A 24,750-nucleotide genomic window follows, 5' to 3' on the forward strand; every position below is an offset into this window, starting at 1 on the left:
AACATATTTTAGCTTGAAATAACTACTTTGAAAAGGACTCAGTTGAAATAATGGTACACCTTGAAGGAATCCATGGACATAGGTTGAGAACCAGCCTCTTTCCTTCTTGAATTTAGTAAGTGATATTGATTTAAATTCAGCCATTGGCCATGTACAGCCTCTAATGACATCTTTGCATCTGTTGTAATCTAGTGGTCCAACAAGCTATGACTTTCAAATACTTTACCCAAACTGCTATTCCATTGGAGCATCTCTTTTTAAATTAAAAGTAAAAGATTTCAATGAAAATGAAGAATGGATTTCTGTGTGTCTACACAATGTTAAAAATAAAAAGGAAAAGGATTTAAGCACAGAAAACCCCAGGCACAATTCATCAGAGGACAGTTTTTTGCCAAGTGCATGAGAACTGAATGCTTTTCTCTGCTATATCTAAAGTTTCAGACATTGCACTTTTCATCCCCACCTTAACTTTAAAAAATTTTTTTTTCTTTTAAACAACCTCCTCCATACTGACCCCTTAAATAGTGTAAACAGCCTGCCTCAGACGGTACAAAAGCATAGTAATGCTGGGTTAAAGTTGGCACTTCATCCTTAACTCCCTCCACGGAGCCCCTCTAACCTCCTTTAACTTTGAATCTCCTGGCTTTTGTCACTTTAAACCAGATCCTTCACGTTCTTGGGATGTGAGCCCCGCCCCCCACCTTTTCGGGTAAGGGGGAGGGTAATGAATTTAATGTTATTTTTAACTGAACTATCTAGTTAACCTTGGGGGACATCCCTAGAGCTGAAACCTATTCAAGTCATAATAGCTCAGCAACTCGCTCCCGGCAGACAGCTCTGCAGAGTCAGTCTGGAAAAGCTCTTTAAAAGCACAGTCTGCCTGGCCCTTTTCTTTTGGTTTCTGTGGAATTTTTCTTAGTAACATTTTTTAGCTGAGGGGGTTACCAACAATTGTAAACTAAGGACCAGGAGGAGAGGGTCGTGGGAGGGCCATTTGCTGTGCTCCTGGAAACAAAGCCCCCCAGTTTGGAGCAAAGGAGCACACGGTGGTTCTGGAGTTGATGCGGACTGAGATTTTAAAATACAATGAAAAGTAGTGCCTCTTTGTTGATTATACTCACCTAGGCAGTCACTGACTTTTAAATTAAACTATAAGAATACAATTTAAAGAAAGGTGCGCTGAACTACCTTCCAAAGGCCTTCATGCTCACAGAGGGCAGGGCAGTCTGTGATAAGCGGCCTCCTAGGATTCTAGTAAGTTGCTGCGACAGTCTTTCAAGTGGAGGTTGATTCTGAGCCTGAAGAGATCTAGCTAGAATCTGGTGCTGCTTTGGCCTTTAGGAGGGAGGTAGAATTGTTCTTGCCCCTCCATAGTGCACAAGCTCGAAAGGGCAAAACAACAAAGCCAACTTTCCAGCCGTGTGTGTGTGCGTGTGTGTGTGTGTGTGTGTGTGTGTGTGTGTGTGTGTACAAGCAGCAGAAAGTATGTAGTCCAGACCCGATTCAAAAAGACTTGTCAAATGAAAGAGAAGTGCACAAACATGTCTGTACTTTGTCCTCTGAATTTTAAAAGCATCTAATGTTACAGAGCTCATGTGAACCTTATTTAAAGCACAGCCATCCACAAAGTATTCCCTTTATGGTTTTAGTGGCTGTCTTCTTTCCTTGCTGTTCAGGACTATGATTATTTTATAAGCCCTTTTGTAGCTGAGTTTATTTGACTTAACCTTTTAAATGTAGCTTTGTTTCTGACAATACAGGAAGTATAATGCCAAAGGAAACCTCTGCATGAGGGGCTGATATAGGAGGCAGGCACATGAAATAAGAAGTCTTGGGCAGACAGTCAACTTATTTGGTAGTTTCTCAATTTTTCCAGTGTGACTATCTATAAAGCTGAATGCCAAGTTTTGATTCCTCGGTTTTATGAGGTTGCAGAGGTAGAAAACTAATCCTTGGCTAGGTGTTCTTTTTTTTTTTTTTCTGATGAAAAATGCAGGCATGAAAAACAAGGTGCAGCATCCATTTTCAATTAAAAAAATAAAAATTTAAAACCTCTCCCTCTGGGCCTGGTGCTGAGCCAGGTGAGGGAATGGAATGGGTGTGGTCACTGAGAAAGTAATAAGATGAAAATACCCTTTCTGCTCCAAGTAACTTTATATGCTTTCCCCCTGCCCCTGCTTCCAATAAAGGAAGTTACACTGTGCTATCATTTTATTTCAAACTTTTTTCCTTTAAAAATTTATTTACTTTGAAATGTTACTAATTCCCAAGGACACTAGATTTGATCTCTATTTTCTCTGTGCATCTCTGTGATTTCTATTCAATCCCACAGGGGTAAATATTTGACATCCAGCCATTCCCAGGGGTGGCAGACCAATGTACTAAACACAGAGTCGGTTCACTTCACCAAGAGATGAAGTCAGGCTCCAGGGGGATAAACAGCCGTCCATAAATAACCTCTCAGAAATAGCTTAGGGAACATGTCCTGCAAAGAAATCCTGGCTCAGTACATTCTATTTTGTTTATTTTGCATAAAAGTTTTCTTTGTCTAGATCTGTACCAGCATAAAAGCACTTTCCAAAAAAAAAAAAAAAAATGCAGTTAAAAAAAAAGAAAAAACAAGAGAAAAGAAAAAAAAAAAAAGTCCCACCTAAAAGGAAATGGACTGTTTCCTTTAAAATGCCAAGAGAAAACCAGCTCACCTGACATGCTAATGACTAAAGGGTAGTGAGAAGACAAAAAGGACATGGAGGGAATTTCATGCCAAGTCCTAATACTCATAACCTCTGTCTGAAGTCTCGCTATGGATGCTTCAGATGGAACCATTTCCGAATCTGAGTTCGAGAGGCAAATCTAACTCTTGTCAGGAATGATACACGCTTCAAGGCTTAGCATTTGGCCAAATATACTGACCCATCCGTACTGTGAGGCAGCTTGAGTTTCTTTTTGATAATCTAGAGGAGATATACCGTTTTAAAAGGTTCTTTTGGAACTTCAGTCTGCATTTTAGTGACATGGATTAAAGCAAAGGGGCAGTGTGGTGGGAAATTATCAGATGGATTTATACTATGTATTGTATCCACTTGTGAGTTTTGTCCTTTAGCTCAGTTTCACTTTTAGCACCTGAAGAAGTGATCCAGTTTATACATTTGGATGACTTATGTATATATACTTAGCCGAATTCAGATGGATTTATAAAAATAAACTTGAAAGTATGAACTTAAAAGACCCCCCTCCCTACCAAAGTGTCAATTGATAAGTGCAATTTTTATATGAACAATTACCTCCTAGCTTGTTAATAGTCAGGTACCTGAGTTCTTATGAATTTTAGTCAATTTTCCTTCTCATTTCTTTGGTTTCTGTCTCATTTTTATTATCAGCACCCTAGGGCAAATTCTCACCATTTCAGAAATGTATCATTAAAATAGTCTCCAAACCTGGCTTGACTGCCTTCAAGCCCTCCCTAACACTGCATCCCCATCTCTACCTCTGGATTAATTATCTTAAAATCATGCTTTAAATTCACCCTACTTGGAATTTGTGTTGGCAGCCCACTTCCTAAAGGAGTGAGTTCAAACTCTAACTTTCCTCTGCCATTCTAATTGCATGTCTACTTACTTCTCTAACCAAATTTAGAATCTTTAAAAAAATCTTTCATGTTCCACTTCTTTCCATGTATTTACTCATTGTCCCTCCTTGGAATGTCCTTCCTTCAATTCGATGGCTCAAGGTCTAATTTAAACCCAACCTTCTTCCACAGTGACGTCTACTTTTTTCTGAAATGCTATGAAATAATGTACCACTTACTCTGGATTATGGGTTTATTTTGCTATGTACCTCATAACCCTAACTAGATTGTAAATTTCTTGAGGACTAGAACTGGGTCTTGAAAAATCTTTATATTCTCTTATCAATATTTGTCCACAGTTAGCGTGAAGAAGCAATTCCTTCCTCAGGCCTAGTTTAACTATTAATACGTGGTTATCAAGAGGAACATTCCTTTGTTGAGATAGCTTTGTTTTCTTAAATAGCAAGGTTATTCTAAACTTCAATAACTCATAGAGGAGATCGCCTGTCTAACCAAAACTGGACATGGTGGGCAAAATCTGTGGAAATGGCAGGAAAAAAAGCTTATATATTTTCTCTTGTTCTCCACTCAAAACAATTTGTTTACCAAGAAAGAATTCTTGATTAGGATGTCTGTCATGTAAAGAACCCAATGAGGAAAGAGCCCAAATCATAGGCAACTGGCTTCAACAAATTAGCCTTATGATGTAGCCCAGATTGCCTAGGTTCTGCTGTAGTTTCCTTTTGCTATATTCAAGCTCTTAGTAAAGTTACATTGAATGTTACAGTCATGTGTTAGATAAGCTATGGAAAAATGAAGGAATGGTCATCTATCCAGGGTTAAAAGGAGAGTTTTTCCCATTGGTGGCTGATATGATGCTAGCAATAGTGGTTGGAGAGACAGGTCAATCCTAGAAGTGTGGTATCTAGAGTTTGGGGGTGTACGGGATGTTTAATTTTATTAAGAAAAGTGGCATTTTCTTTTAAATTCTTATTGTAAAAAGTATAATTTTAAAGACATAAACAGAAATAGTTATTTATATATTGATTTAAGTGTAGTAGACTTAAAAATCTATGACCTACAATACAGATATGTAGAAAGATAATTTCTATAACAATATCCTATTCATAAGCTCCTACTTCTGCTTAGTTAAGGAAAAAGTTTAAATTTTCCCAATTTTGTTATTAGTAACTTTTGGTTTAAGTTTTTGTTTTTTTAATTGACATATAGTTGATTTAAAAGGTTGTGTTATTTTCAGGTGTACAGCAAAGCGATTCAGTGATACATACATATCTATCTATTTTTTTTCAGATTCTTTTTCCTTATATGTTATTAAGTATAATTCCTTGTGCTATACAGTAGGTCCTTTTGGTTATATAGTAATATATATATAGTAGTGTGTATATGGAGAGTCCATCCACTCTATGAGTTATTGAAGCTTAGAATAACCTTGATGTTGCAAACTATGGCACAGAAAGATAAAATCTGGTTCTAGATCTTACGCAATTCCCTTATTAGCCATGGACTGCCAAATTGTGGACTTCTTTTACATGACTACAGTAATATCAGGCAATATAAACCATGGTAAAAGTCACTTTTAGTGATAAAGAAGGCCACTAGGTAATAACAGAATATAGAAGAAAGTATCAGTTAAAAGCATACTTTTAAGAGCATATATCTAGATGCAGAAACTGACACTGCCATGTCCTGATGTGTAATTTTGTATAAATTATTTACATTCTCCAAAGTTAAACTCTTTTCTCAACTGTATATTGGAAATAATAATGTCATTCTCTTAAAGCTATTGTAAAGATGAAAAAAGTTAAATTGTGTAACATACACAGATTCTGTGTATCAGATAGTAAGTTTAGAGTCAGCTGTTGTACATTAGGGAAATGTAATGATTCTGAACATGTATGCATCTAAAAGTGAGCTCCAACTATATAGAGCAAAACTGACAGAATTATACAGGTTGGTTGATAAATCAGGGTGGATGAACAGTCCTAGTTGAAGAGCTTGACACATTTCCCTAGAAGTGACCAATGGAGCAGAAAAAAAAATGAAAAAGATTGGAATAAATGAATGTAATTAATGTGCCTTGGATAAGCTTGAAATTTGGTGATCTTCAAATTTGAATCTGAGCTTCTTGAAAACTCTTAAAACTGTGAAAGCTTATCAGTTTGAATAATTTTTATTATTGGGAAAAAGAAAACAGTATTTCTCTAGGTTTATCATGTTACTGACACTTGAGTAATCATGGTGAAACATCTTTATGCTCAACTTTTTAGTTTCCTTCCATTACACTGACATACTAAATATATAAAAATCCATACTTTAATTTGACATAAATCATTTATTTCCTAAATCTGACGTTGCAAACTCTTTACTCACTTTGTAGATCCCTCAGCCAACAGTACAGGCAAAAGAGAGGATAATGCTTTCTTTGGAGGCTGATGAATGTTCTCTCCAGTGGGACGTTTCTAGCACAGCTTTTTTTCCACCCTCCAAGCAGATCTTCCCTTAGTCTGTCTTGGAGTGAGACAGAGCAGGTAGAAATAGACCTGAACTTCTTAGTATTAAAACATTTGCAACAACTCCTATTTATATAATCTCTTTTAAGTTTTGTCATTTTTTTCTCCCAACTTTTGACTATCTTTTAAAACATTACCATTTGTTTGTTTGTTTCAATGAGATAATTTTCATCTTTGTGAAGAATCACATTATTTTTTGTAATTGAAAAAAAAGGCTAAGTATTAGACTAGAGCCAGAGAGAAGGAAAAAGTAGCATGATTCAGCTCAAACCTACTAAACAATCTCAATGGTACATAAACTCCAGGCAACTCGAATACCCTCTGGAGAGTAACATTTCATGCTTAGGAAGAAGTTATTTACTTCGTGCAGGAAAGTACTTTGCTCCAAAGAGGGGCCCTGACTCACCATAATATTGGGTTTGGCCTATCAAGGGACTAGACTTAAAATATTTTATGTTCTCAATTTATTTTCTCTCACATCTGGATTAAGGATAATTTTTCTAGACCTGAATTATGGAAAATGTCTCCTGTCAAATACAGATGCCATATACTTGACTGTAAACATATTGGTCTAATTGCAAAACTTACCAGGGGGAAAGTTAATTATTTAAGGTTGGGTCCAAAGTAGAATTTCCCCACCTTTATGTAAACCACAAACACATATCTCTGGGAACTTAAGTGTTGAACTCCAGCGCCTGGCAAAGAGGCATTTCCTGCTGCTCCCTCCCATGGGGAGACTCCAGCCTTTGGCTAGGGGCTGTTTCCTTAGGCTGGAATCTTTTTTCCTGGTTGTGGGGGTCCCCTTAAACACAGGGGGATTGCGGTGACCCTTTGAGGTTGCACAGGGAATTATTTGAGTGCCTCCTTTCAGTTTCCCTCCTATCCCTGAGCCTAGCTGCAACAAGGAGCCCATTCTCTTGCTAAGGGCTTCTTTGGCAGTACCTTAGGGCCGGTTATTGCTGAACTGCCTCCAGTCTATGCCCCCACGTTTGCTGGAGCCAAGAGAGCAGAAAAGAGGGATTCCCTTTTAGCTCTGTGCCAGGTGCTTTTCCAGTTCTGTCTTGTTTTTCTGTTTCCTACCAGGCAAAAATTAGAAGCTTTATTGTCTCAAAGTACTACCCCTCAAGCTCTAACTTTAAGACAAAAACAAAAGCAAAATTCATGCCTATTACTAAAACAGAAATGATAGAGCATTTATTAACAAGAGAGATAGTGCCAGTGCACATAGCAGGTATGAATGCTTATCAAAGAGAGATTTCAATTATACCATATATGGAGTGAAATTTTATATATTATGTAATATGTATTCATTAGATACATACTATGTACTAGATCCGTGTTAAGCACAAAGACTGAAAATCAATAATACTTGGTCCTACTCTGAAAATATTAATTCTCTCTCCTGGGATATATGCTTAAGGCGGTGAGAGGTATGCAAATATATAATTATAATGCAATGTATATGCTATTGTAGCTCAGGGAAACAGCAAAATCTGAGTACTCTGCCTTACAACTATTTCTTTGGGGGGAAGTGCTATTTAATGTTGAATTACAAGAAAGAGAAAAGTACTCTTTCTAGGAAGAGGAGACAGTATGTAAAAAAGGAACAGAGACCAAAAATAGCCAGGAATGTTTGGGAAATGGATAGTATTTTGGTCTGAACAGGAGGCAAGTTTCAGTGAATGAAATGATGCTAAGTGAGTCTGGGAAGGAAAATATTATTAGGGTGATAATGTGTATTAGAAGAGATGTTAAGGCTTTGGGGCTTTGTTCTTTAGGCAATGGAGTGTGCCTTGAAGGCTTAAACGAAGGAGTAAAAGGATCCTTTATTGCGCACTTATCATAAGCCACACATTGCTCTAAGTGCTCTAGAAAAATTGACTCAGATACTCTTCACTATATCCATATGAGGGAAGGTCTACATTGATTTCACTTACAGATAACCCTGGGCAAACCTCCTCATACTTTCAAATTAATCTATGGGTCCTACACATACAGGCTTTTGGGGGGGCGGAAACTGACAAGCTGATTCTAAATTCATACAGAAATATGAAGGTTGTAGCATAGACCAAACAATTTTTAAAATGAAGAACAAAGGGGGAGGACTTACATGACTTAATTTCATGATTTGTTATGAGGCTATAGTAATAAAGTTGGGAAGTGTGATATTTCATCAAGATTGACAAATAAAGCAAAGTCCAAAAATAACACAGACACACACATTTATATAGTGAGGACTGGTTTTTTGTTTATTTGTTTTTGGTTTTGGCTACACAGTGGGGAAAGGACAGTCTTTTCAACAATGATGCTAGAACAGCTGGATAACCAAAAGCCAAAAGAGAGGACTTTGATCCACATCTCATACCATATAAAAATTAAATGGATCATACTCATTTTAAGTCTAAAACTATAAAACTTTTAGCAGAAAATATAGGAGAAAATATTTGTGACCTAAGGTTTGGCAACGATTTCTTCCATATGACACCAAAAGTATGGGCCGTAAAATAAAAATATGATGGATTGGACTTTACCAAAATTAAAAATTTTTTCTCTTCCAAAAAAGACACCAAAATAATAAAGAGACAAACCACAGGCTGAGAGAACATATTTGCAAACCATGCATCTGATAAAGGACTTACTTTACATAGAACATATAAAGAAGCCTAAAACTCAATAACTGTTTATAGAACATATAAAGAAGTATAACATGCAATAATTTGAAAAAAAAAAAAAAAGCCCAATAAGAGATACAGAACATAAAAAGTCTAAAAATCAATAATTTGGAAAAATAAAAAAAAAAAAACAGCCCAAAAAGATATAGCAAAAGAGTTGAAGAGGATCACCAAAGAGGATACGCTGATGGTGAATAATCACATGAAAAGATTGTCAACATCAGTAGTCATTAAGAAAATGCAAATTAAAATCAAAATGAAATATCACTGCATGCTTATTGGAATGTCTAATTTAAAATGACTGACCATATCAAGTGCTGTTAAGGATGTGGAGCAACTGGAACTCTCAAACACTGCTGCTGGGAATGAAAATGGGACAGTTACATTGTTTAATATTTTGGTGGTTTCTAAGCTAAACATACACCTACCATATTATACTGCCATTTCTCTACTAAGTATTCACCCAAGAGAGAAGAAAGCATTTATCCATAAAAAATCCTATACGCGAATGTTCAAAGCAGCTTTATTTGTAATAGCCCAAAATTGGGAAAAACTCAAAAGGTAAATAAGGACAAACAAATTGAGATATAGCCATAGAATGGACTGCTGCTCATGAACAAAAAGGAATAAACCACTGATATGTGCACCACAAATAAATCTTTAAATAATTATAGTGAGTGAAAGAAGCCAGATACAAAGAGTACACCCTCTTTTATTCCATTTCTATAAAACTTTATGAAGTGCAAGTGCTTCTGGTAGCAACAGTTCTTAGAGAAGAGAAATAGGAGATAAGAGGAAGCCATTGAGAAGCAGAACAAGTAAACTTTTGGGATGAGGGACACGTTCATTATCTTAATTGTAGTGATAATTTCCCAAGTGTACATGTATATCAAATCTGATCAAGCTGTATACTTCAGATGTATAGATGTATGATTATCTCAGTCATACCTGAACAAATATATTAAAAAGCAAAAGTTTAATGGGAATATGCCTGAGTCTACCCTGTGATTTGCCTTTAAGCCTAGGGACAAATCTATACACTGAAAACCATCATTAAATGACACTGTTAAAATGACAAGAACCTCTCTGATCAATTATTCATTTGGTTCTTTTATTTGTTCACCTGGAAAATATGTATTCAGTGCTTGTGGATTGCAACGGTGCTGGGTAGGTCTATATCTGAACATACAGTGTTGGACAAGATGGGATCCCCCTGCCCTCACAGAGTTCATTTGGCTTTGCCATTGTTGTTTGGTTCATTTGTTTTGTTTTTTTTAAGGCCACACCTGAGATATATGGAAGTTCCCGGGCTAGGGGTAGAATTGGAGCTGTAGCTGCTGGCCTATACCACAGCCACAGCAACTCAGGGTCAGAGATGCCTCTGTGATATACACCACAGCCACAGCAACTCAGGGTCAGAGCTGCCTCTGTGACCTACAAAGCAGCTTATGGTAACGCTGGATCCTTAATCCACTGAGCAAGGCCAGGGATTGAACCCGCATTTTCACAGATACTAGTTGGGTTTGTTACTCCTGAGCCACAATGGAAACTCCCATAGAGATCATTTGTAGAGAAGGTTAAAGTGCAGACATCAGAGTTGAAAAAAAAAAAAAAAATCATACCACGGATTCCTTAAATGTCTTCCACTCACTTTTCCTGGGTCAAGATTGGGTCACAGTGTCAGTTTATAAGGTGCAGAGTCAGAATTCAAACCCGGCTCCAGAGATTTTACTTTTAACCTCTTTTTGCCAAAACTCACTGTTAGGAGACTTAATCATAATTAGAAGAATTTAAAGGAACTGAAAGGCATTAACTCTCTTCCTACAGATTTAATGTACCACCTAAAGTTGTCTTTTACACCACCAGGGCTGTATGCATCACCCTAGGAAATACTGGGCCAAATGGTCTCCCAGAGTGGCTTTTGGCTCTAGTACCTTAAAAACTCATATTCTGTTGCCCATCCCTGTGAAAAAGGTGGAGAATAAATCATGCCCAATGTAAGTGTCCTAGCCTCCTTTATAGTATCAAGGAAGGATTACATGTTGCTCTGGGTCATCGAATATAATGCGTGGTTCCACACAGGCAGGCAGATGGTAGACCTCACCTCTTTGGGGTTTATGGTGGGGAGTATGAGGTTGGGAACTAGGATGAGAGGCAACAGGGGACTCCAGGCTGGTTCACTCCTCTCTTGGTGAATTGAGTGCAATAGAAGGCAACTTGTTGCTAATCAGAAGTGGTCTCATGGGCACTGCCTGAAGCAAACTGGCTTCTTGAAGTTTCTTGGGCAGAGTCTCAACTCTTGTTTTTTGATGTTGGATGAGCCCTACTTTCTAGCTTTACTTTCAATGAAGGCAAATCTCTAGCAACAGGCTAAAGTCCAAAATTGCCAGTTGTGTCAACCAGCAACTTTCATAGGCGACAATTCCAAAGTAGACAATATGAGTCTCATGGTGAAGATCGAAGATGTCTTCAAAGTTTGTGTGCAGAGCACAGAGGTAACATAATCATTCTGGGAGGTACTCAGTCAGCAACATATATGCCTACAACTGTGACAGCCCTTAGCCACCATCTATTTCCATTCCCCAAGTGCTGCTTCTTAGGGCACTCATCAGCCACAAAGAACTGGGGCAAAACTAGCTTCAGAAAATACCACTCATAGACCAAAGCCTGCATTCTCCTGAAAATATAAAGAATAGGCCATCAGTTATACGTCTCTCTACTTTTAATGCAAGTTTTCCAACCTCAGCACTATGGACATTTGAGGCCAGATGATTCTTTTGGGGACTGTTCTGCGCTTATAGAATGTTTAGAAAAACTCTTCCCCCTAGATTCTAGATGCACCACCCCCAACTTGTGACAATTAAATTGTCTCCAAAACTGCCAAACGTCTCCAAAGGGACAAAATAAGACCCCAGTGAGAAGCATTACATGAAGGTAACTTTATTTCAGTGTCCTGAGTAAGAGTCACCCTAGTCTGTCCCATAGATCTTTATAATCTCAATCTCAGGGAGATGAGATTGAGCGTTTATTAGGGTTCTCTCCTTATTTAGATTTGCCGGCTTCCTCCTCTGCCAACTGTATTACAGAGTAAAGGGCTTATTTACTAAGTCAAACAAAAGGTCACATGCAGATTTTCCCAGGGCCAACAGCCTGCTTCTCTTACATTTACAAAACTGAGAAGGGTCAGTTAATATCTGCTCCAAATTGATTAACCCAGGACACATGATTTCTTCTCCTAGGATAAAAAGAAAAAGAAACTCTGGTTGGGCATCTAATTTCATTACAATTTTATTAAATATCATATTCCAATTAGCATTTTTTTCCAATCGGGACCCATTATAAATAAATCACAGAGAGGCTGTGTTTTTCTTTTTTAGGTTTAAATATTGGGCCTTGGGAGGTTGAATACACTTTTCAATGATAATCACTGGTGAGGGAAGTATGTAGGCCCCTGCAGTGATTCTACTATTAGATTGCCCGGTATCTCTTGTAGGAGGCGAGGAAGGAGAGGTAAGTAAACGGAAGGTAGTCTTTCTGTGTTTCTTGAAACCAACTTTGAGAGATCAGAGGTAGTAATTAGGATTCATTTTCTCTCCTCATCAAGACCCTCTGCTGAGCAAGCCCTTGCAAGAGATGGCATTTTTAATCAGTGATTGATAGCACCCACAGCTCTCAGGCAGGAGAATGTTCTTTAGTGACCTCTGCAGACTTGAGGTACTGAGTAATGTTTCAAAAGCTTGACAGTGTTAAGATATCTAAGCTTGTGAAGTTTCAAGAGCAACGTTATCATGAATTGGTTGATGGTTTCAAAATAGTTCAATGATGGATTAGAAGCTAGGGGAAGAAATTATGGAGGAATAGTAGTTCTAAGTTAAGAAAAGCCTTTTGTTGTTGTTGTTGTTGTTTTTTAAATCAACCAAACTTCTTTCGTTGTCTGAAATCTTCTTTACAGTGTCCCCATTGGATTTTCCCTGAGTTTCCCAAATTCTGTTCCTGACCACACATCTTTTCTCTCTATTTCTGTTTTCCCTTGGTGTTCCCATATATTCCCATCTCTTAAAATACTTAACCCTTGTATGCGTGACTCTGACATCTCTTTCTTTGGAAGCCAGACAGTGCCTTTAACTGCCTATTGTATGCTCCCTCAGATGTTAAGTACTTGAAACTCAACATGCCTAAAACTAACTGAACACCTTGCCTTTCAAATAAACGTCATCATATGCTAGTTATCTACAGCCCAAACCAAGGACTCAACCCCTTTCCCTCATATTAGCAAGAATCATATTTCTTCACATTGCCTGGGGCCATATTTCATCATCTAACCAGGGACAAGTTTCTATGGATTCTATTTCCTAAATATCTTTCCAAAATTTCTGTCTCCATCCCATTACCCCCTCAGCTGCAGCAGCATCTCTGGCCTGGATTTTGCAATGGTCTCTAAATTGGTCTTTCTGCCACAACTATCTAATGCCTTTCTCCATTTCTGCATTGCTATAGAAATTACCTTTCTCAGTGAAACTCAATCTGATTGTGAAATAGCCCTACTTTAATATTGAATGTTCCCTTTGACCATCAATCTAGTTCTTGGCACCCATGTATTGTCATTCTTTTTCTAATTCTCAAAACCACTTTATTTCTTTGTTTTGTGAAAGAAATTAACCAGTATCTATCAATTTCACACTTTTGTTTTGGATTGAGCTATCTATGTAAATACCATGAGTTTTTGTTTTATTATTGTTATTGTCTTGGTTTTTTGGTGACATTTAATATTTTTGTTTTTTTGTCTGAATCATTGATGAAGCTTTTACTGACATGAGGAAAACTCTTGCCATCAGTATCATCACATCTTGACTCACAGGGTGGCTTCTCTCTCTGTTCTTTACATTGCCATCCATGTTACAACTCTTTAATGCTATGGCCATACCCACGGCATATGGAAGTTCCCTGGCCAGGGATGGAATCTGAGCCATATCTGTGACCTATGCCACAATGGCAGCAGTGCCAAATTCTTAACCCATTGTGCCAGGCCAGGGATCAGACTAGCAGTGCCAAAGAAAAAAGCCAAATCATTAACCCACTGTGCCACAGTGGGAACTCCCACATTGCAAATCTTTTAATTTGTTCTTAATTATTACATACCCCTCAAATATCATGAACTCCCCAAGCTCTTTAGAAATGCTACCTCATTTAAGTTTGAAACAACCTGAAACAAAGTTTCCTGGAACTAAGTTGAAATATGTACAAGTGACACTACATAGAAACACCCACAGAAACACATTTACTACAGGATATGATCCATCACCTAAGTGCAAGTTCTTAGAAAACCCAAGAGGCTGGGATGGTGTCAAGATTTCAGCTCGGAATTCTAGGTCCCTTCTACTAACATACTCTCTCTCCTTCCCTTTTCTCTCTGGCAGCTTTTGCTTGTTAACTGTGTCTTGAGGATGCTGAACTCAGTGGCTTACAAACATGATAAATCAGTCATATGTTTTCTAAACCTTGCTTTAAAAATAAAGTGGGATGTGATTTGGGGCATGTAATTTAACCTCTCTATGCCTTAGTTTCCCTTCTTAAACACAGGACAATAATGTTATCTACCTCATAGAGTTGTTTCAAAACTTGAACCTATTAATACATAGAAAATGTCTAAAGCAGTCTCTGGCACATAGTAAGCACTCATTAAAAGTTGGCCCTAATTTTTATGCTCCTGTCTCCCTCTCTAAACCACAAGCTCTTTGACTCCCAAGAGCTTAGAAAGTATCTGGAACATATTAGATGCCTCTAAAATATTGGTATAATAATGGACAAAAAGTTGTCAAAGTAATGATTCTAGGAATTAAACAGAATTGAAGTTGATTTGAACACATTGTGCCTTTTTTTCTAAGGATTTCAAAATGCATTCAGACAATCCTTGATTCTCTCAGAGGCAATGACTGTGGACAATACCTCCATGACAGAGAGTATGATATAGCCAGAATCAATCTCAGAGAGATTAAATTTCCTGATACTAGTGGAAGAATTTGAAATAGCAGCTTTGTTGGTAGTAAATTCTCATTAGTGAGAATTCTAGGTACTTTAAGATGGCAGAATTAGCCTTTGGTTATATTTCTTTTAATGGTTTTATCCCAGACATCTTTTTTAGAGTGGCAATAGAATAGCCTTCAAAGATAATAATTACACAGACCTCTACTGGATGTTACAAGATGCTATTTTTTAATTGGGTACTTTGGAAAGCAAGTAGATCATGTTACCTACTTCCCATAGGCATTTCTCAAGAGCTCAGATGGCATCAGAGCCCAGTTTCATCCCAATGCAAAAACAAAACAAAATAGGTTTCTTCCCCCACATATTATAGCAAATAAACAGAATGGCTGGGTGGGTATGGTTAAATTTGTCACCAGGTGGATATCCTCCATCACTGTCTCTCTGAAAGTCATGAAAACAAAACCAAAATTAAAAAGAAAGAATGAAATCAATCATAGTTATCTTTCCAAATAGTCACATATTTAGCAATCTATAGACTAAACATCTGGGTAATGATTAAATTTTCCCCACTTTTTATCCACATTTCTATCCAAAGGTTGAACTCTATATGGCAAAGCTCAGCCATTAGCCTGCAAAAGCTGAATCAACAGAGTTAATCATCACAGAAAGTATAGTTACTTATTGAATTAGAGGTGGTCATGGGGGAGAAAATGAGGAAAACTTAGCCAAAGTCAATGGTTTTGTGGTTGGATTTTTCTGGATTTATACTAATGAAAAAAAATGTGCTTCTGTCCAGAAGATCAATTCCAAAACAAATAAAAACACTGTCACACTAGCCTTAAAAAAATGCCCTCACTTTCAGTAGGGACCTTGAAGGAGGAGGGTCCTTGGAGAATTATCTAGGAGTGGATGACAAACCATTTTGTTTGCTAAACATTCTTGACCTTATGTCCTCTGTAAAAATAGTTTCTTTCAGTGCAGCTGAGAAAGCTGTGATTTTTGCTGTCCCATCTGTCTGGGCTGGACACCTTCACCATGGTGAAGATGAGTGTGACTTATCAAACAGAAAGGTGGCAAGTTGAGCCATCTCCTATTCTAATGACTCCAATACATTATCTCCTCCTGCCTCCATTTAGAATCTTCAACCAAGGAAGCACATTGTGTGATTCAAGCTCAAAGTGTTTGAGTGTGTCTGAGACCCAGAGTATAAAACATTTCTCTGTTCCTGTCTTCGACCCCCTTTTCCTACCCCTGACTTACTTGGTTCCACACTGCCAGGGAGCCCTGCAGTATCACACTGAACATTTTGATGTAATCCCACCACTGTTGCTGCAGCTATCTAAGCCAGAGGATTTATTAGTTGTGAACGTTCATTTTTGTTTTTCCTGGTCCAGTGCCAGTAAATAAGTCACCCAAACCGTGGCTGAGTGTCATTTGATAGGAAAAGGCTGGGATCACAAGGAAGCCTTCTGTCTTTCAACCAAAAAAAAAAAAAAAAGAAAAAGAAAAAAGAAAATTGCTGAGGTAAGCAGTGTCAAGCCCAGCTGCATCAACATGATGGTGGTAAGACAAATGTGAGCTTTCACTGCTGGGTATGGGGCTAGAGGACGACCAGCCTATAAACCCTCTGCAAGCCCAGGAACAGCTGAATTCATGCAAGGAGCAAAGTAGCAAGGGACAGCTTTTTCCACTGCTAGCTCTGAGAAGGAAAATTCTTGGGCCTTCTCCATCTTTCAGCACATAAACAGCTCATCTGATAGAACATACACACACACACACACACACACACACACACACACACACACACACACTGTTGTTTCGGTACCATTGGAAGAATATGATGAAATGATCCCCTCTGTGAGTTGATGACCTAGGAGCAGGGAGGTCAGAAGTGGGACATGGGTTTGTGAGAGGCCATTAGGAGACCCAGGATGGAAGAAGCAGAGAAGGAGGTTGGAACTTGGGAGGGGACCCCCGCCCCCCTCTCTCTCTGTCTCCCCACCAAGCGCTAGCTCCCTGTGACTGTTGCCTGGGCGATGGCTGGGGGATTATTAGGAATGCTTGGAGCCGGTATCCTTCTTTTGGACCCATGGATGGAGCAGAAGGGGGTGGATGGCTTTTCTCTTTCTGTTTCTTCCTTTCATATTCAGCAGATTAGAGCTGAGGGTTGCTGTGGTGACAACACGGCGGAGGGCTCCGGCACACCTGCACCACAAATGGGAGCCCGCCAACGTGGACTTGAGCTCTCCCGGGGCAGCTTTTTTTGCTGTGGGAAACACAACAACAAAAACAACAACAACAGAAAGAGGAAAGGGAGGGAGAGGGAGCTGGAGGAGGGGGAGAGAAAAAGGAAGGGAGGGGAGGACGAAAACACATCAGGAGTTCAGGCCATGGCAGTGTTGCTTTTTAAGAAAAGAAGAAAGGAAGGCACAAGGCTCAGAGGTGGCTCCCCAAGGCTCAGAGCCCCTGCCCAAGTAGCCCTGTGGGGCTGCTGAGGGATGGCAGGAAGTAGGGAGACATATACCCACATTCTAGAACCACCAGATGCCTCCAGCATGGGGGAACAAAATCCTCAAAACAGGAGAACATGAAAGCTACAACTCTTACCTAAGAGGAGCAGCCTAGAGGGCCTTTGATGACCCAGAACTGAAATAGACTGGCCATTTCTGCCTACTGACTTTCTACTGGAAAGGAGAGCATTAGAATGTGGAAAAAATAACAATATGTGCTTTTTGGCTAAGCTGAGAGAGAGAAGTGAGGAAGGGGGGTGGGGAGACTGATAGGCTCTGAAGTTGAGTTTAGTCTTTTGGAATGTTCTGGCAGGGCTCCAGTTACTGCTAATGAAGAAGTCAGCTCCACACAGTGTCCTGGCCTCACCTCTCCAACACCCTGGGCTCTGCCTTTGGTCTGCCCCTTCCTCATCTGCCTCCTCTTCTTCCTGTCTGGGATGGCCTCCTGCATCATTTTCTCTGTTTCCATTAACAAAACATCACAGCGCATTAGCCTGTCCAAAGCACTCTACAATGACAATATTTACAGAAGATTAAATAAAATATGTATAGAGTGATTGATAGTGAATACGCAAGAGACCTTTTGAACTTAGAGCATGCTGGGCTTGTTTGTTTTTTAAGCTCCATTTTCCAGGCTGCTTCAGCTATTTTAATATCTCTCAAACAATCCACTTACAGGAAAAGATGATTAGAGGGAAACATTCTTTTCAATTTTTTTTTTTTCTCTCTTCCAAGCAATGTGATTAGCAGGCAGTGTGCCTTATGTCTTCCACTTTCAGTCTGGCTAAAATCAAGAGCATTTTCTTGGGGAAACTGTGTCACAACAGATGGAGATGAGAAAATGGACTGTTCCTTCAGCACATACACAAAGGACACTGTACTGTTGTCCTTGAATTCTTTACATATCTTCGTGTTGAGTTCAGTTGGAGGAATGTAGTAAGATGCTCTAATCTTGAGTTTAGCTTCTTTTCTTAGAAATATGTGCTCATCTCTTCCTTTAATATAAAATATTTTTCACAAGAAATACAGCTATATATTAGATCAGGGCTTGGCAAAACTTCTTTGTAAAGGGCTGAATATTTTAAGCTTGGTAGTCCATATGAACTCTGTAGCAATAACTTAATTCTGTTATGGACAACATGTAAATGAATGGCATGGATCTATTTCAATAAAACTTTATTTGCAAAAATAGATGGCATGCCCACTTGGTCTGCATGCCATAGTTTGCCAACCCCTACACTAGATGTATCCTCTTCTAGATGTAACCTACTGAGAAGGTTAGAATTCTCCACAAATATCTCTGAAAAATTCCCTATTTCAATACCATTCTTTTCAGTTCCTAATCTACTGATAGTCTGTAACCAAGACAAATAAGCAACAAATTAGTTCAGCTAAATAAAGTATCTAACCTACTCAAGTGACTAGAATTTCCTGATTCCATTTTTAAAAGTCAAATGGGAATACAATGTAAAAGGATTGTACCTAGTTGAATTTCTACAGTATATGATTGTCTAGTCTTATAATGCCTGATCCTTTAGCATATAAGTGGCCAAGTAGATTACAAAGAGTAGAATTTGCCCTTCTCAGTGGTCGTGGATTTCAAAATCCTACTTGGTGCCCTCTTTTCTATAGAGTCTTGTCTCAAAATGCCTTTTATCACAGAGAGGCAAGCAGTGCATTTAAACATATTTTGTCCACAGGGAACCCTGTGTAAAAGTGTTGGCCAGAACTCCCTGCCAGTTCTCTTTTGAAGGGGAGGATGGTTCTCCAAAGGCTCAAGTATCTTGTAGTGCAACTCATGCTAGACAAGTCAGCAGGTGAGGCGTAACCTGTGCAATTCTACCTTTCTTCTGAAAATTATTTCTTTGCTAAGTATAGATTTTCATGATTACTCTCTGAAATATATTCTTTATTTGTAGGAGTTATACATGAAATGTATGCTATAATTTACACACAGACAGCAAAAGGGATTGCGGATATATGTTGACCTCATTCCAGTGTATGAATTCCAATGTGAATTATAATGTTGAGGACCCATATGTGGTCTTATTCCAGACTAAAGAGCCAATTCTTTGGGAATTACATTGATACCTCATTATGGAGTTTTGAAAATTTGCCTTACTAGAAACTTGGAGAAAGGTTACTTTTGCCCATGGGGATGGAATTTGTCCAGAGAAATTTCTCTACTGTCTATCACTGGGCAATAAATAAGGATTGGGAAAGCTGAATCCCAAGGAGAGTAGTCATGTTCCAGGGCATTCCAACAAGACTTGGGGGTAAGAAGCAATAGGAAAAGATTGGAAGAATGGATTTGAATTTCTTGAGGAGCATGCCAGAAATACCTGGGGTAAGAAACTTGAGGAAACGCTAAGGCTATTTGGTTTAGCCAGTTGGGATTCACATGATTGTGATTCCTCCCAACCTGGTAAATCCAGGGATATGGAGTTATATTACTTATGCTCCTTCATTAAGATACACCACCCTATATGTATTCCCTTGTTGCTGCACAAGGACCCAGGACTACTTCATCTGGGACATCCATGTAGACAAATTAGCCAACCAGTCAATAAGATGTTTGAAGATGAGGATTATATGGGAAAAGGGATGAGCTTCCCTTTTCTGGAAAATAATAAATGCACAAAAAATGTTCCTAATGGATGCTTCCTCTCCCTCCTACTGACAGCTTTTAAAGAAATGGAAAGATACAAAAGATAAATCTAACACTTCCAGTCAATCAATATTAAATATAAGGTTGAGAAAAGTTAGCTGGAATATTATGTATAAAAATCACAAACAACATTATGCTTCATTTTTGATGTGGGATCAGTACAAAATAAAATAAGGGGATTAAGATTAGACCTAGATGATTCCTACAGTTTTATGTTAAAATGATGAGGAATTTTGAAGTAGGATTCATTCCAAGAAACCACTTCCCAGGTGAAATTATAATGGTGCAGACTTTGGATGGAAACATTTGGTATCGTTGACAAAGTCATATGTCAGTAAGATCTTATGGAAATATCATGGGCCTTCCAGAAACTTGACGTCCCCTTTTAATAAGTAAAACTGATTTGGGAAGTGACGATCATGGTGCAATATTAGTGATTTTCTGGGAGAATTTTCAATTGTGTGTGGAATAGGGAAGATTGTATCTAAAAGTTATCACTTCTGAAATGGATGTTAAGAGAAAATACAGCATTATAGTGTCAGTGTTTCTTTCTTTCTGTGTGTTCTGCCAAGCTAACTTTAGGGCAGATACTTGGTAAATCATTGTCTAATTGGAGGGATCGCTTTGGTCAAGCACACACTGGTTACAATCTCCAGATCCTCTTCCATACAGTTCTGTCGCACAGTGGACTGAACTGCTACTGAGGGTCAAGATTCTAACTGCTTCTAACTGCTTTTCCTATCTGTCATAAAAAAGAAAGAAAAGTTTCTTTTGGACAAAGCAGAACAAATAACAAATAATATACCAAAAGAAAAAGCACTCCTTTACCAGTCATAATACCAAATAGTCAAACCAGTGGCAAGGGACTCATTTCATAAATAAGAAGTGGGTTTTGGTAACTCAAGTTGGATTCTTCAGTTTTTAAAGGCTACAACTGAACTTGGAGTAATGTCTAGTGGAGAATGTTTGGCTGGGGAAAAGCAAAAAGGGAAAGGCAAAGAACATCACACTTACTGTTTACCAGCTGCATGCCAGGCACATTAAATAACATCTCTAATGCCTATAATAACCCTATAAAATAGGTGAGATTGCTCCATTTACAGACATAGACATCAAGGCTCAAAGAGCTTACAAAATTTGCCCAAACCTAGAGTTAGCAAACAAGGATTCAAGGAAAATTTGTGAATTGGAAATCTTTTGGACAGTCTGTCAATAAGAGTAATGACTTCCTAGCTTAAGTAAATCTTGTAGGAATGTAACTATTTGCAAAGAAATTTTAAAAACATCATCTCTGACAGCCAATCAGAACTACTATAAGAGACAAAGAAGTCTCAGTTTCATAAACATAGGATTATAACTGACAACAACAAAATGTAAATACGTTCCTGGTTCATTAATTTTCTAATGTTACTGTGTTGATGACCCTAGTCCAAATTTACCATTTGCTGGGACTGGGCAACATACATGAAGAGTGAAAGGCAGGGAGTTCCCATTGTGGCTTAGTGTGTTAAGAATTTGACTAGTATCCATGAGGATGTGGATTTGATCCCTGGCCTTGCTCAGTGGGTTAATGATCCAGTGTTGCTGTGAGGTGTAGGTTGTAAATGCGGCTTGGATCTGGTGTTGCTGTGGCTCTTGAGAAATTCCATATGCTGCAGATGTGGCCCTAAAAAGCAATAAATAAATAAATAAATAAATAAATAAATAGCAATGGATAGAAAAAGAAAAGAAAATACCATTGTTTGTTTTCTAGGGTGAATTCAAGATAAAGAGCATACTTTTTTGGAACTGTGTAAGGTATACACAATACAGTGCTCTACAAGGGATGAGAATTGAGTGCAGCTCTATTAAAAATAATGACTGAATTTAAATGTTATAATTTCTGTTAAAAAAAAATGGGAAGAAAATGATACAATGGATCATATAGGAGCCACTGGGAAAATAGTCTGTTTTCCTTAGTGAAGTGTAAAATCTGTGCATTGAAAGGATATAATAAAGGGTCCTTGAAAACCTCAATAAAAGGAGCAATAATTTTTCTTGAAATATGCAATGTCCAAAAATATTAAGTTAAGAGTTCTGGAGCTTCTGTTATTTCCCTGAAGGGAAGAAAAACAGCCAAGGAAAACTCAAACTGCCTTGTCCTTGAGACTCTAACCACACGCTAAGTGAAGTTTCCAGGACCCCAGTAGCATATGAAACACAGGTTGCAAGGTGGTAAAATCCTGGGTACAGCCATGGTGACTTTGTTCATCAGGGGCTGCAGGTTCTGAGTCTGGACTCCTCTCTGTAGTATGAAAGTCAAGGAAATGGGACAAATCGATGAAAAGTCTAACTACTGGACATATTTGCCTCATTTCTCCTTCTTTTGGACCCTGGGACATCCTTTATTTTCCCTTTCAGTTCAGTTGGCGTCTTTAGACATGGATGAAGCTGCTTATAAAAAGCACTGGGTTGATAGGGAAAAGTCTCTATTTCCAGGGATTGCAAATAGCATGGGGGAGGGGGCAAGGAAGAGGCATACCTCTAGAAATTTGCCAGCCCTGGGCAAGACCACAAACCATATATCTAAATATTTCAAATATGAAAGTCAGGCTAATAAATTGTTACTTAAATATGTTGAATCTTCCAACCTTGAAAAAAAAAAAAAAACTTTATAATTATCTGGGAAGACCAGGGACATATTTCTGAGTTTGAGAGTCTTTGGCGTTATTTCAGGAAACATGGTGGCTCTCAGAGAGGGAGATCTGGGCCTCCATTTCTTCAGGGCTCCTTCCTGCCCAATGACAGGCTTCATGCACCAGCGGACACTCTAGCCTCTTCTCACACGCCCTGTCCACTCTCCTCCATGTATACTCCAGCCAGGTGTTCTTTGGCAGGGGGCAAAGTATGGGTGCACATTCCATTCTCCTGAGGGAAAGACCTGAAGAAGAAGCCAGTGCAGGCCTTCACATGAGCTCAGGGATCCTGGAGTCTTGGGAACCTGAGGTGTGGCCTAGCCAACAATTTTAACCAGCTGTTAAAAATAGACTAATATAATACAGTTACTCATTTATCAAAAGACTCTATTTCAGTGAAGTTTTTTTGGATTAGTATTCCTCAACATCATACTGCCCCTCAAACCTGAATTTATAGAGAGATACAGCTGCTGACAGGTTTGGTAACTCATTTTTTGACAAACAAATGTAACAATTACATTCACTGTGATTTTTCTTTAAACTAGAAATGTTAGGATTCCACTTCATTTTTAGAAGCATATCTTCAACCATGAGCCTTCTCCTTTTTTTTTTTTTTTTGTGGTAGCTGGCATAAAAATTTCTCTAAATTTTTTCAAAGATCTTCTTTTTAGATTTATTTCATTGTACTTTCCCCTTTCTATTTGTCATGACTGTTACTTAATGACTTCAGTTTTTTATCTAACCAAATCTTTGATCACAGTGTTCCTGCTGCTTTCAGGTACATTGGTCCTCAAATGATATAATCACTCCATTGCCCTTGTTTTTGAATCACCTTTGCTCTACATTTTTCTGAAAATCTAATCTTAATTCCCAGTGCTGCCTTTTCTTGTCTCAGTTTCAAATTGTATGTTATATCATTTTCTGCAATATTACCTTGTAAATCAACCAAAGATTAGCTTGACTTTATTCCTCTTTTTTCCAACACAACTTTTTGTATTAGTAGTATTAAAGTTTGCTACCTACAGATGTTTTAATCTGTAATATGAGATATGTTATTCAAAATTTTAAGTAGATTCTTCCAAGTTGTTTATTACTTTTGAATCCTCACTCTATAACTATGCTTTCTAAAAGTACATTCTCTACAAATTTTATTAATTATTTGTGCAGCATATTCATGTTCCTTTCTGAGTGTATTAAAATGGGAAGGAGATGAGTCTTCATTTTGTCAGCAGTTTTCAATGCGATATTGGATAGGACACTTATTGCTAATTATAGTCTAGTCTCATTTAATTCAAGCCTACCTTTAATCACTCACTGGTATAGTATATTATAAACTTGAGAAATATAAATTATTTTTGTTCAGCGGTACATGGTTAGTGTATCGGATTTGGGTCTTTTGGAAGAGTATATTAGGTGAAATAAGGTACCAAGTTTGGATTGAAGATTGGCCCTTAGGTGGAGTAGGAGAGTAGGTAGAAGAGGTGTAACCTACAATGTCTTGCCCAAGTGTGGCTGCTGACTCTCTCCTCCTCTCCTTAGCAAATATCAGAGGAAGATTAATGGTCTTGAATCTGGGTCCAAGGTTCATTGCTGACCCTTAGAAATTTCTGGATTTGGACAAATTATCTAGTCTCTTTAGAGCATTAGATTGTCTCGAAGATCACTTTTAATTTTGATAATCTAGTCCTCAATTGTTCTACCAGATCTGAATTTTTCCCCACTAATTACTAACGAATCACTGATAGGTTGGACCTTAGAGCACTATCTTTCTACTTCCACAGTTAAAGATATATACGACCCTTTAACAGAAATTTGATCTTGGTTGAAATTCAAATTTCTCTCTATGGTTGGTTGAACCCAGGGATGCAGAACTGGTGGGTGCCAAAGGTCTAATGTGTGCAGGAACCCTTTAAGAGACTTGGGCAATTGAGGATTTTGGTGTCCAAGCAGGTTCTGGAACCAGTTGCCTGTGGAAACGGAGAGAAGGCTGTATTTTCAGTTTTGTGCCTTGAATCACAGGAAGCAGGTAGTAGGTCTGAGAATCCAGCAGCCTGAGTGAGAAGAATCAGGGGTAGTGAACAGGAAGAGTGAAGAGAAGAGTGTCAGAGGAAAGTGAGGAACCACTAAAGACATCTTGCCTA

General features: G+C 38.3%; 1 long non-coding RNA gene across 1 annotated transcript in view; it reads left to right on the forward strand.

Annotated features, from left to right (window-relative positions):
• Positions 1-24,750, forward strand: part of LOC106509172 (uncharacterized) — a 470,845-nt gene that overhangs the window by 180,742 nt on the left and 265,353 nt on the right. The window contains exon 3 of the long non-coding RNA XR_014821706.1: positions 18,967-19,083. This is a non-coding gene — a long non-coding RNA (uncharacterized LOC106509172). The remainder of the gene's footprint in view (positions 1-18,966; positions 19,084-24,750) is intronic.

The sequence above is a fragment of the Sus scrofa genome, chromosome 1 (genome assembly GCF_054392235.1).
Source record: "Sus scrofa isolate SSC_HxYL_T2T_F1_AM1 chromosome 1, Sscrofa_HxYL_maternal_Yorkshire_Landrace_v2.0, whole genome shotgun sequence".
NCBI classification, from domain to species: domain Eukaryota; kingdom Metazoa; phylum Chordata; class Mammalia; order Artiodactyla; family Suidae; genus Sus; species Sus scrofa.